The sequence below is a fragment of the Staurois parvus genome, unplaced genomic scaffold (assembly GCF_062004578.1).
Source record: "Staurois parvus isolate SC_StPar_1 unplaced genomic scaffold, SC_StPar_1.0 ptg000744l, whole genome shotgun sequence".
NCBI lineage: Eukaryota > Metazoa > Chordata > Amphibia > Anura > Ranidae > Staurois > Staurois parvus.
Window position 1 is genome coordinate 1,198,526 of NW_028318540.1, and position 12,014 is coordinate 1,210,539.

General features: G+C 37.1%; 1 protein-coding gene across 2 annotated transcripts in view; it reads right to left on the reverse strand.

The window, feature by feature from the left end:
* Positions 1–2,449: 2,449 nt before the first annotated feature.
* PKP1 (plakophilin 1) overlaps positions 2,450–12,014 on the reverse strand; it is a 100,797-nt gene continuing 91,232 nt past the window's right edge. The window contains exon 14 of one of the 2 annotated variants that reach the window (XM_089654103.1): positions 2,450–7,920. The gene's annotated coding sequence lies outside the window, so the exon portion shown is untranslated. Of the gene's footprint in view, positions 7,924–12,014 lie in introns of both variants that reach the window. The other variant, XM_089654102.1, reaches the window with a different exon arrangement.

Sequence of the window (12,014 nt, forward strand, 5' to 3'; positions counted from 1 at the left end):
AGGCATCCAAGTACTATTAAATATAACAAGTTAAACAAAGTTCCATGACAAAGGCAGGTTCTACAGGTGAAGCTGTGACTAGAGGGATCCAGGTATGTAAATGTGAAACAGTAATGTTAACCTATTCAGTGAATTTGTAGCCTGTGATGTTTTAACAGTTCTCTACCTGTGTTACTGCCCAAAAAAATACTGTATTTACTGAACTTTTCCTTAGTTGTTGTCAAACAGCTTCACTTATTAGGTACAGTGCCTGTTAGCTATAATTGTGTCATGCTTATAGGAGAGGAGAGCAGACTCATTGGGGTTGATTTACTAAAACAGAAGGGTTCAAAATCTGGTGCAGCTGTACATGGTAGCCAATCAGCTTCTAATTTCAGCATGTTCAATTAAGCTTTGACAAAAAACATGAAAGCTGATTTGTTTCTATGCAGAGCTGTACCAGATTTTGCACTCTCCAGTTTTAGTAAATTACCCCATAATCACATCGATGTGCTGTTTTCCTTCACTTCCACAGTCAATGGCCAGGTGAGAACTACAGCAGCCATTTATTTCTATAGCCACCAAGTGTATTGAACTGTGCTTACAGGAGAGTCTTGAAACAATACTAAACTAGAACTTATATATGGTGTGTAAATGTGAACCTAAAATTACTATTTTCCTCGCAGTTCTGTTTAAAGGTTGAATTTTATGCCTCATCTCACTTAGTATTTTAATAAACTATTTTATTTGCAGAAATTGTCTTTATTTTTAAATGCTATCCAAATTGTATATAAATAGAGATATCTGGTAAGGGTGTAAATTGATAGAAAACACACAATAATATATTATTTGCACATGGAAAGTCTTTTTTTATTGTGAAATGAATAATTATTTGTGCTGCAGGTTGAAATCAGTTCTCAGAAAATGTGCAGGCTTCCTTTGTTGATTTGGAAGATAAATGATGTGATCAATTCTTTAGTGTATAATAGTTTTGTTCACTACATTTAACTAAATTTTGGAGGCAAGCTTTTTTTCTTGCTACAAGATTACCTCTTCTTGCAAAAGCATTTAAATCAGGCTTTGAAATTTCCACTCACCTGCTCGCCAATGGCGAGTGGAAATTATGGTGGGGGCGAGTGTGTCCCCAGGGCCGTCTTGCTGAGCAGGCTCGGAACTCAGGGCCGGATCTGTCACTCGCACTGGGAGCCGTCAGACTGCTCAATAGCTGAGTGCAGAGAAAGCAAAGGAAGGAGTGTGTTCTGTGCTCTCTGCCTCCCCCTAGAGTGTAGTACCCGGCTCTGTGAGTGAACAACGAAGTACTGCAACTTTTTATAGGGCTGTGTGTGTGTGTGTATTTGTATATGTGTGTGTACTTGTATGTGTATGCATGTACATGTTTCTGCATGTATGTACGTGTGTGTATGTGTGTACATGTGTCTGTGTGCATGTACATGTGTGTGTGCATGTACATGTATGTGTGTGTATATGTACGTACATATGTATGTGTGTACATGTGTCTGTGCGTGTGTATTTCTGTGAATGTACATGTATGTGTGTCTGTGTATACATGTGTCTGTATGTGTGTACATGTGTCTCTGTGTGTGTGTATATGTTTCTGTGTGTGTGTACAGGTGTCTCTGTTTGTGTGTGTGTATGTACATGTGTCTGTATGTAAACCTACATGTATAGGTGGTTTGGTCAGGTTCAGGATTATGTGGTTATTATGGGTGGTAGAATATGGGGCATTTGAGGTACTGCTGGGTTGCATAGTAGGTAGGATATGCTTGGTAGAGTTATGGTTTTGTGAGTGAAAGGTTATGGGGGGTTATAGTTGTATGCGGCGCATGGTCTAAGTATGATGGAGTGTTTAGGGGGACTCTGGGGACCCTGATGTAATGTGGATAACTTTTAACAGTGTCATTTCATTAAATAATTTACTAGGGCGTGTTTAGGGGGGAATTAGGGGTGTAGCAGGGTAGGGGTTGTTGTGGGGCAATTGTTGGCGAGTAACTCTTAAGGCCTGGCTAGTAGCTCAGGACTTGAAATTTTAAGCTCTGATTTAAATGACTTATGTTGTTTATCACTTAGTTTTGCTCTAAAATTGTGTCTCAAAAACATTATTACTGCAAAGACAAAATTAGCTATAAAGATAGCTATATGTGCAGTACTTTCAGGTAGCATCCAAGTGGCCCCAGCAGTAGCCACAAAACCCAAGACAGTGAACTATGCAAGTAGGGACTTCACTGCTTTAAGCCAAGCTCCCCCACTCCGACCTTCATCACATATTGATCCTTCAAATTACATATTAATTTACTTATATACAATTATCATGTATTTATATATAATAGCTTTAAAAACTGCCATTGTGCTACTATTTGAAAGTTTGACTGCAGTAAAAAAAAAAACACTTAACATTTCACAAAACAGAATATTTAGTAAAGAACATAAGTATGACCATCACATACAATCATTAAGCAAAAATGTTTTTATTTTTATGAAGCATTTATACAGAATGTTGTCATAGCACAGTGCAAATTAATTATGGAGAGTTTATAATGTAAGCTCCTAAACAACATTTAACATTACATATGTATAAAGAACACATGCACAGCAGCCAAATCCCAGTGAAGCTGTGTTAAAGTGCAAAGATACCGTATTATTGAGCCAAAAGAAAAAGTGAAAAAAAGCATCTGGATACTGTAATCAATATCCAGCGAATGATGCTATATTATTTGTTAATTAATATTGATAGCTGTACTGTGCTCTTAGAATTCAAGAATTAGCATGTGTTTTAAAATCTAGCCTGTGTGTGACAGTTATACTGTAGTTAAATGAGCATACATCACAGAAAATAAATCTCCCTATAACATATAAAAACCTGTAATGAGAAAAATATGTAATACCTTTGCTGACCTCCTTCTGAAAAAGTCTATTAACCTGGCTATATCTGACTCCAATACTTTTTGACTTATGTGCCCAGAACTAGTATAGTATAGTCAGGTGTAATCAGAATGGCACTGAGGAAGAGGCAAGTCCTTGAAACGTGTCAGCCTGTTGGAGGTCCAGAGTTCCCTTTACGGACAGACATGTAATGTGGATTGGATAAAGTGGTTCTTTCACAATGTTCCCTTGACTGTATTGACATTTTGTAAGTGCAATACCTACTTTTATCATTATTAAAAACATTTTTTAAAGGTAATGCACTAGGTAATGCACTAGGCCGGTGTGCTCTCTGTTTGTTTTTATCTCTACTACGTATATGTGGACTTTCCCTGTCTTTTGTGGGCAGCAAGGCATGCATATCATAAGAAACTCGTAATGTGGTCCTTTCCATACAGAGTCCATCCATAAGCGCAGAATTATCTGGGTTTGCCATTTTCTTCACTGTAATCAGAACTCCTGACCTGCATATTTGTCCCCAGTCAGTGACTTTGCATTATTTGCATGACATCTAGACAACTGGCATCTTCAGAGGAACAAGCTAGCAATGGCAAGCTGGGATTCTCTTAGTACGTGTTTTTTAAACACTTGTAAAAAAATTTCACTGGAAGAATGAAGAATGCTTTTAGTTGACTTCTCTTTCAGTAATTGCCAGTCGCTTTGTGTTCTTTTTTTTCAATTGTTTGAGTCCCTAATATAGAAAAGGAATATAGGAAAAAAGTCTGACTTTTCTAGTTTGCTTACTAGTTCTGGATCATTGATATAGAAAGAATTGAAGCCAGGGTCAGCATAACAGCCAGCCAGCACTCTTTGAAAGAGCTTAACAATGGCAGCTCTCATATTTAACTTGGATTAAAATCTACACCATTACAATGCATTTGTATGTGTATCTTTTTACAGCTATCCATACAATGTTGTATGCCCACTTAAAAGCAGGGCAAATACATTTCTTATCCACTCATGCTTGCATAAACAAATGTTACCAAAATGGATGTCTTTAAGACCTATTAAAAGATATCTATTAATTTTACTAAATTAAACCCAACGTTTGTTGGTTTACGTGCCAATATATTTCAGCATTGCACAATCATTTAGCTCTGTTGTGTATTGGTACTGTTTTAATTCCCTGCAAAAACTAGCTCAACTTGCTTTTAAATACTGTTCATATATCCATTATTCGTTGTTACATCATCAGGTTCCCATCAATTTTTCTGTCTCACAAACATGTTTGTTCAAATACTAGCTGTGATCAGTCTTGGTACTGTCCTGACCTGCTATGCCATCCATTGCTGCTGATTTGCCTATTTCTGTATTTAATCTGGCTCTTCTCTATCTAAGAGGTCGATTCTCTATACGATACACACATTCTTAATAGTACATTTAGGTTTTATAGAATTAATGTGACCCTAAATCTGATTGAAAAATATCAAGTGCTCCTAACTATACACTAGGCAGAGGTAAAGCTTACACAATTTAGTAAAGCAATTACATTTTACCTTGAGTCACAGATGATCCATCAGCATAGACTTAGCACATAAATTCAACCACATAACCTCTGTACACTGGTTAACAACCCATACACATCATGTTTGCTACATCAAACACCAAACAAGCAGTCAGTCATAAATGTAATATAATAAAACACTGGAGATTGCTTGCAAAAGCAATACTGGAAACACATTTAGGAAGCTGGTTTATTGAATCCTTTCATTATACCAAGTGTATATCAGGGGGAAAGTAAACATATGCAATACATCTCTGCCATACATGCAAGGTTCTTGTGCTCTATTCCTTTACAAATACTGAATGTATCCCTTTACAAATACTGTCTGTAGAAATAAGTGCATATCCTTACATACTACAAAGCTTTTCAAGTGCATAGTTCTAGAACAATAGCTACAGACAATCTCTGGCTAACATTTAAAAAGTGTACTGAATAAAAACAAGATAAATAGAAACTCCATTGAGCTTTAAAAAATGGAACTTACCACATACATTTACATTATAACATACTATAATGTCTACTTGGTGTTGTCACAGTGGCATCCAAGACACTGGCTAGTTTAGTAATATACAGTATATTAAGAAATATAACAAATAGGGTGAGTCACTTCCAATTTGCCACAGGCTTCTCACATAGGGATCACATCAAAAGTGGGCTCCCAATCCACTTACATATACATCAAGAAAACTAGGATGCAATCTCCATGTATTGGAATATCTTTGAGCTGGATGTTGTATGAAGATAGGATTTTCTAGCAAAGATATTGCATTATATGAGGATCACACCCTCGTTTTCTTAACATATTAAGAAATAGACATGTGCATGCTGGAAATTAATTTTGGATTCATTTCTTAATTGAAGAATTTAGTTCTGTCTTACTTGTTACTTTGAACAAATTAGTTTTCAGAATTTGTTCATATCTTCAGCATTTGTTTTGGTTGGTCAGGGTGGATTCGAAAAATGTTGCAATTTTTCCGGAAGATTGCTCTATTTTTTATATATAAAATTAGACGGATTCACTATTTTTGGACGCTACTCCAACCCACCAAGAGGAATGGCATGAGTTGATTGGACAATATTGATTGGCGTCATGTGCATTCGATTTAGCAAATGAAATGAAATTTATATCTATGCATTATCCGGATCTGAATTATTGAACAAATTAAAAAATTGAATTAATTTCACCATGGGATAAACTAATGTCACATCATGTGACGTCATTCAAATGAAACCAGTGCATTTGTTAATTTTGTTATAACTTTTTTTGGATTCGTTTCCATTTGTTTTTGAGTCCATTGGGAGATTTGGATGCATCCAAATATCTGAAAATGCCATTTTCGTCAATTATTCAAAATGAAACGAATCACACGTGTCTATTAAGAAACAGCATTGGTTTTAGTGGAAAATGTATTCCTAAAATGTATATGTTTCATAAGCATAATGAAATTTATGATCCTTTGAGAAAAGTGACTATCGCCATGGAGAGTAGTTAAAGTGACTAATTGAACTTTAAGAATATCATAGCTTAGTGTACTATAAAGTGCTCACAAGCCCCAGGGCACACTACATAGTAACAGAGTGATAAAATTTGGTTATGCTCCCATTCAATGACTTGCAGCCACCTTAACCAAGACCCTAGGATCATCTAGACAACTTCTGCAGACCAACACTGTACTATATTCTTTATTAAAATGTACGTCCCACTTTTGGCCCATTTTAGCCTCACACAGTTTGGAGGCTAACTAAGCTATATGGGACTTTAAAGGCGAGCTTTTCTTGCAAATAGTGTAAATCCTGTACGGCAGTTTCAAGTGAATACGTAAACATTTCACTTATAGAATAATCAATTAATTACATTATCACTGTACTCATATTTTCTACGGAGAACATATTCAACAGAATTATAGAAAAAATGCTTAACTACAGCAAAAAAACTATTTAGGTTTGATAACCTGTTTTTCTTTATACATTCTATATAAATTCCTGTATTAAAAACTTTATTTCTCCAGGCCTTGCATTGTGCAGAATTCTGGCTACACAGATTGCTGGCTCTTAGTCTTATACCAACAGATGTTGGACTTGCTGATGGAGTTGATGGAGAACTACTTCGCCAAAGCTAATTAATAAATTATTTTGCTTTTTGTTATACAATAATAAATCACATGACATTTCTCTTAGTAACTTATTTTTCAAAAATACCTTTTAGTACTACAAATATTTTTACAAAAAATAGATAACTAGACCAAAACATTTTTAGCAATTTCTTGACTACTGGTTATATAAGGAGATTGAAGAGCTGATTTAAAACAGTTAAAAAACCCACAAATGTAATACTTTCACATTTGCAGTTAAATGGATGGAATATAAAATAAGTGCTTTCCTTTACAGAATGAATTACAACTGATCTCAAATAATTAAGCCTAGTTTTAGCAATGTGCAAAGTCATTAGGCATGGTTACAAATGGTATGGGTTTATATTTGACAGGTGGTACAAGTAAGAATTTCCTAGGATAGATGATTAACTGTGTAGGCATACGAACACTTAATCATGTTGCATACTTTGAAGCAGTTAAAAAAGAAAATTTGTTAATAGCAGTTAATATACTGATGGTTTTTTGCTGACAACTATCAAAACATAAGAATATTTTATTAAAACTGAAAAGTAAGTGGCATCTGTTCTGAAGAATAATTGTTTGCTTGTCTACCTGTTGGAGTATGAGATAAACTTTGAATTTACAGGAGAAACCCCCCTACTCTGCATCAACACCTATTGTAAATACGAATATGTAGTTTTGACCAAGTTGATGAATCCTGTTTAGCCTGAACAATGAGCCTACATGTAGTTCACCAATAAGCAATTCTGTACAGTTCATCAGACAGTTACAATGTCCCTCCACCTGCATGAATAACTAAAAGATAATGTGAAGCTGAAGATAAAAGTAAGACTGGAGTTTGAAGAGATGTAACTGCAGGTGTGGCCCTCTTTTACAACACAAGGACCAAACTACTACTTGGGAGTTTTCTTGGTGCGTCAGAAGTTAATATGCATAATTAATGGTTCAGAAAAGATCCTGTATAGGTATATTGTTTTGGTAGCGTTACCCGCTCTGGCATAAGTCATGTTTTCATCAGACCCATCCCATGTTGCAAATATACAAATATGACTAAAAAAAAGGCTAAAATATGTACATGTATTTTAAAACCCATGTAAAAGCAGCCTATCAATGAATATTATTTCAAGGCTTTGGCTGTAATATACTATGGGAGTCCCTGACAACCTTTGACCTTTGCAATTTGTTTTAATGTCTGTAAAATGACAGTCCTAGTTTGTGGATCACATCCCAAAGTAGAGTGTGGCATTAAAAAAAATATATGTCATCTGAAGGCAACTTTTTGAAGTTTCTTAAAGAGATGGCTTGTCTTTTCATCACCCAGTACTTCTGCAGAATACACAGTACAAGCCTCAGTTCTGTGCAATGGTTGAAAGGAATGGGAATCTGCTGAAAAAAAATAAAAAAACATAAGAGCAGGAAATAAATTAACCAGCTAGTGTTACAAAAGCAATTGTAAAAGCTAAAATACTTTCATTACCATCTTTATCAGTCTATTTGTAAAAACAAACGATGGGAACAAAAATGGAGAGCGAGATCAAAATGATCAATTAGGTCTCAACTTTTATTCTCTAGAACAATGAAACAAGGAATCTGGTAGGTCAGTATATGCAAGTACGTCACTTAAAATTATCTAAAACTGGATGTAATAAAAGCACAGAAGATAAGGTAATTGGGTAAGGTGAAGCAGTCACAGTGTTGCATTAATCTAAAAAATAACTGATTTTCAAGAATTAAATCAATTTGGGCATAGATATATTTTTGTTTAACAATTTTTAATTTTATTATTATGAACATCTACAAATATTTGCAAAAGTGATAATGATGGTGCACAGAGTGTACCAAACATACTTATTTACAATGGATATGCTTTGAAGGGACATGTTGATTCCATTGGTTTTATCCAGTTTGTTTTCCTCTAGCAAATGATATCATCTCAAAATTGCCCAGGACACACTACCCTTTGCAGACCCTTGAGCGCCATTTATATGCTTAATGCAGAACTAAACATTTATTTATTGAAATTTTCATGCAATTACTGTAATATAGTTAATTAAAATTGTGCATGAATGTTTACCTGTAAAATGTTTTTCCCTGTGGCTGTATCAAAAACCTGCCATCTTACAGAAACCCCCTCTCTTAATTCTCTTCTAAGAGTTACAATCAGGGAGGTGCCTACATCAGAGGGCAGTGATGCTCTTTTTTACTTACAGGATGCAGTCCCCAACAACTACTGTACTTTCATTTTTTTTGCTAGCCACTGGTATTAAGGTGGTTCTACCACCACACAATCTTTCCTACTTACTTTGCAGTTTTATGTAAAACCTTTGGATAGCTATCAATCCAACACTTCAGGTATTTAGTGTTTTTATTTTTTCACTGCAACATTACAATAATATTATTATAAGGGGCCATTTGCAGTGACTTCCTTGCTGAACAGAAGAAATAGAAATAGATAGAAAGTGACAACCATGAAAGCTGCCATAAAAGGCAGAGGCAGAGAGGGGGATTCAGGGGACATTTAGGGTCTACATTTTCTTCTCTAGCTCCATGCTGCATAGGAGTACCATACACTGATGGGATGAGCCTAAGGTACCAGGGTTTGGTTTGAGGGGGGTCCAGTAAGAGCTGATTTACACATGTGCGATGCAGATTGAAGCTCTGCTTTCACAGCTAATTGGCACAGTAGTTGTTCAGCGGTTCATGTCAGGTATACATCAGGTTCAGGACAGGATTAAGTCTGAATTTTATCCTGTTCTCACATGTGCGGTTGAGAAACGGTTCCCATAGAAGTCAATAGCCTGTAATCTGCACGTCCAGTGCACCGGACATATGTGAACAGGCACCATAGAAAGAAATGGTATTTCACATGTCATGAGGATTGGATGCGGTTCAGATCGCATTCAACCCGCATATATGTAAACCAGCACTAAAATATTACTAAAGTTCAGGTGCCGAATATGAATCCCACTGAAGTCAGTAGAGATACAAGGGATGAAACAATGGTACCTGGATTTGGTTTGAGGCAGGTTCGGTAAAAATTACTAACATTTGAGTGCTGATTATGAATCCTTTTGAAATTAATGGGGGCTGAATGTTAAACATTACTGGCCATTTTCTTGGCTGATAGGCAAAGAAAAATGGCATGGGGGGCTGGACATTGCCCCCGGGAACATGTACTAAAGCAAAAAAAAACAAAACCCCAAGATGAGGGTCTGGTATAGCTGTTAAAGCAATACTAAAGGTTCAGATTTTTTTTAAAAATTACAAACGTCCCTATTTAATTAACTGGTAGAGGGCATTCCTCGACAGATGCAGACCCTAATTCACTTTATGTTTCTGGCGGCTAAAATAGCAATAACAAGCTAACGCTTGGAAGAAGCTGGTGGGCGAGTTGGCAGTGATGAAGCTTAGCTTAGCTGGATAATGATTAATGAGAAGCTAGTCAGTATGTTTCCTGACACTACTACAAGATTTGAGAGGGTCTGCAATCCTTGGATACAATACTTACAAACTCCTGCATGAGGTAATTAGTCCGACCTGAGGGGCGGACTACCTACCTCTTGACTTTGCTTTTCTTTTTCTTTATTTTTCTTCCTTCTCTTTTCTTTTTCCCTTCAATCCTTCGTATTTCCCTCTCCCCCTTTCCTTCTGGAAGCATGGCTTCTATCAGAGGCCCAGTTCGCAGTATTTAGATTGTTTTGCTTTGGGAGTTTTGTTTTCCCCCTTGGTTCGGTTCAACTTTATAAACTCATTTGACATTGATTGTATGTCACTAAATACACTAAAATCACATAGTAAAACATTACTGTATCAAAGCATTTCACATACATTTTGTCCCTACTGCTTTGTTCTGTGCCCTGCCTGCATTTTTACCTTTCTTTCTGCGTGAAAACTGAGAAATGTCCATGGCGTCCAAAAAGAGTCCCTTTAGGTCAAAAACGGTTTTAGACCAGCTAGAGAACAGCGATGATTGTATGCCAGGGGAGGATGTGCTCCTCTCTACGAGGGGTAAGCTAAGCTGTTCATGCCCATCGCCCTATGGCAACCTCACTAATGATATATTCGCATAGCTGTTGATAATCTTCCTTAGTACTTTATGATCACCACCTGGTTGGTTTTTAGGCTGATTGTTGTTTTTAGTTTCTATCTTCCCACTGTATACTGCCTGTTGGGCGATACCGTCCCTCCTTTTATGGTTGGAAACCTCAAACTGGGCCACTTGCAGGCTGAAGGCCTTTATATTGTTTTAATTTTTTTGTATTGTACGTAAACTTTCAATAAACATTTTTGGGAAAGAAAAATAATAAATACGTCATACTTACCTGCTCTGTGCAATGGTTTAGCACAGAGCAGTCCCAATCCTCCTCTTCTGGGGTCCCCGCTTCTGTCTCATCCTCCCTGCTGAGTGCCCCCAGAGCAAGCTGCTTGCTCTAAGGGCACTCGTGTGTACTTGCTCCCAATCCACCCTTGTGCGTATATAAGCTCACCCCCCCCCCCTCGCTACCTCCTCACTGGCTATGATTGACAGTAGGGGGAGCCAATGGCTCCCGCTGATGTGTCTCAGCCAATGAGAGAGACCCGTGAGAGCTGTAGCTATTGTGCAAATCGCTGGATTGAGATCGGGCTCATAGAATGCATGAAGGCAACAAACCTTCTGCATTTAAAACAACCTTAAGAGACCCCATGAAAAAAAAAATAGGCATGGTGTTCCTCCTAATAATATATACCAGACCCTTTTCCTAAGGGTCTCGAATAAATGTCAAGAGGACCCCATGCTATTTTGTTTTGTGTGTGTAGGGGGTGCCCTTCAGGTCTGATGTGAATTTTAAAGGGGAACCCCAAAAGAAAAACAAGGAAAACAAAAATCATGAGGCCCATCAAAATCCATAGCACACCCCTATCTGAGCATATACAATAACCTGTCAGGCCTGGAAAAGGAGGGGAGTGAAATAAAAGCACCAACATTTCTAATAAGTCTTAGTAAAAAAATGTAAGATCAAAATCCCCAAAAATGTCCCATAATGTAAATAAAACTTTGATTACATTGTCCAGTGATTTGTCAATCACAAATAACAACATTTGATCTATTGCTGAAAGAAAAAAGCCTGCCAATGGCTTGACACATCCCATCCGATCACTTAGCCTGGGTTCACACTGATGTGGTGAGGAATTTGCACCAGTTTTTGTGCGAATTCTGCACTGCTTCATAATTGCACCCTGTTCATGCAAACCGCTGCAGGTGTAATGTGCAGAATCAGATCGCATAGGTGTGAATACCCATGTGATCTGATTCTAGTGCAGACAAAAAAGGGTCCTGCAGTTTTTTGGTGCGGATGCGGTGCGATTTGAGCCTTATATGGTTCAAAATGAAATGCCCAAAATTTGCATGTCATTTGCACAGGAATGCCGTGCAGTTCCTGTGCGAATCACATGCGATGTTCAGCACCGCAGAAGTGTAAACCCAGGCTTAATGATTG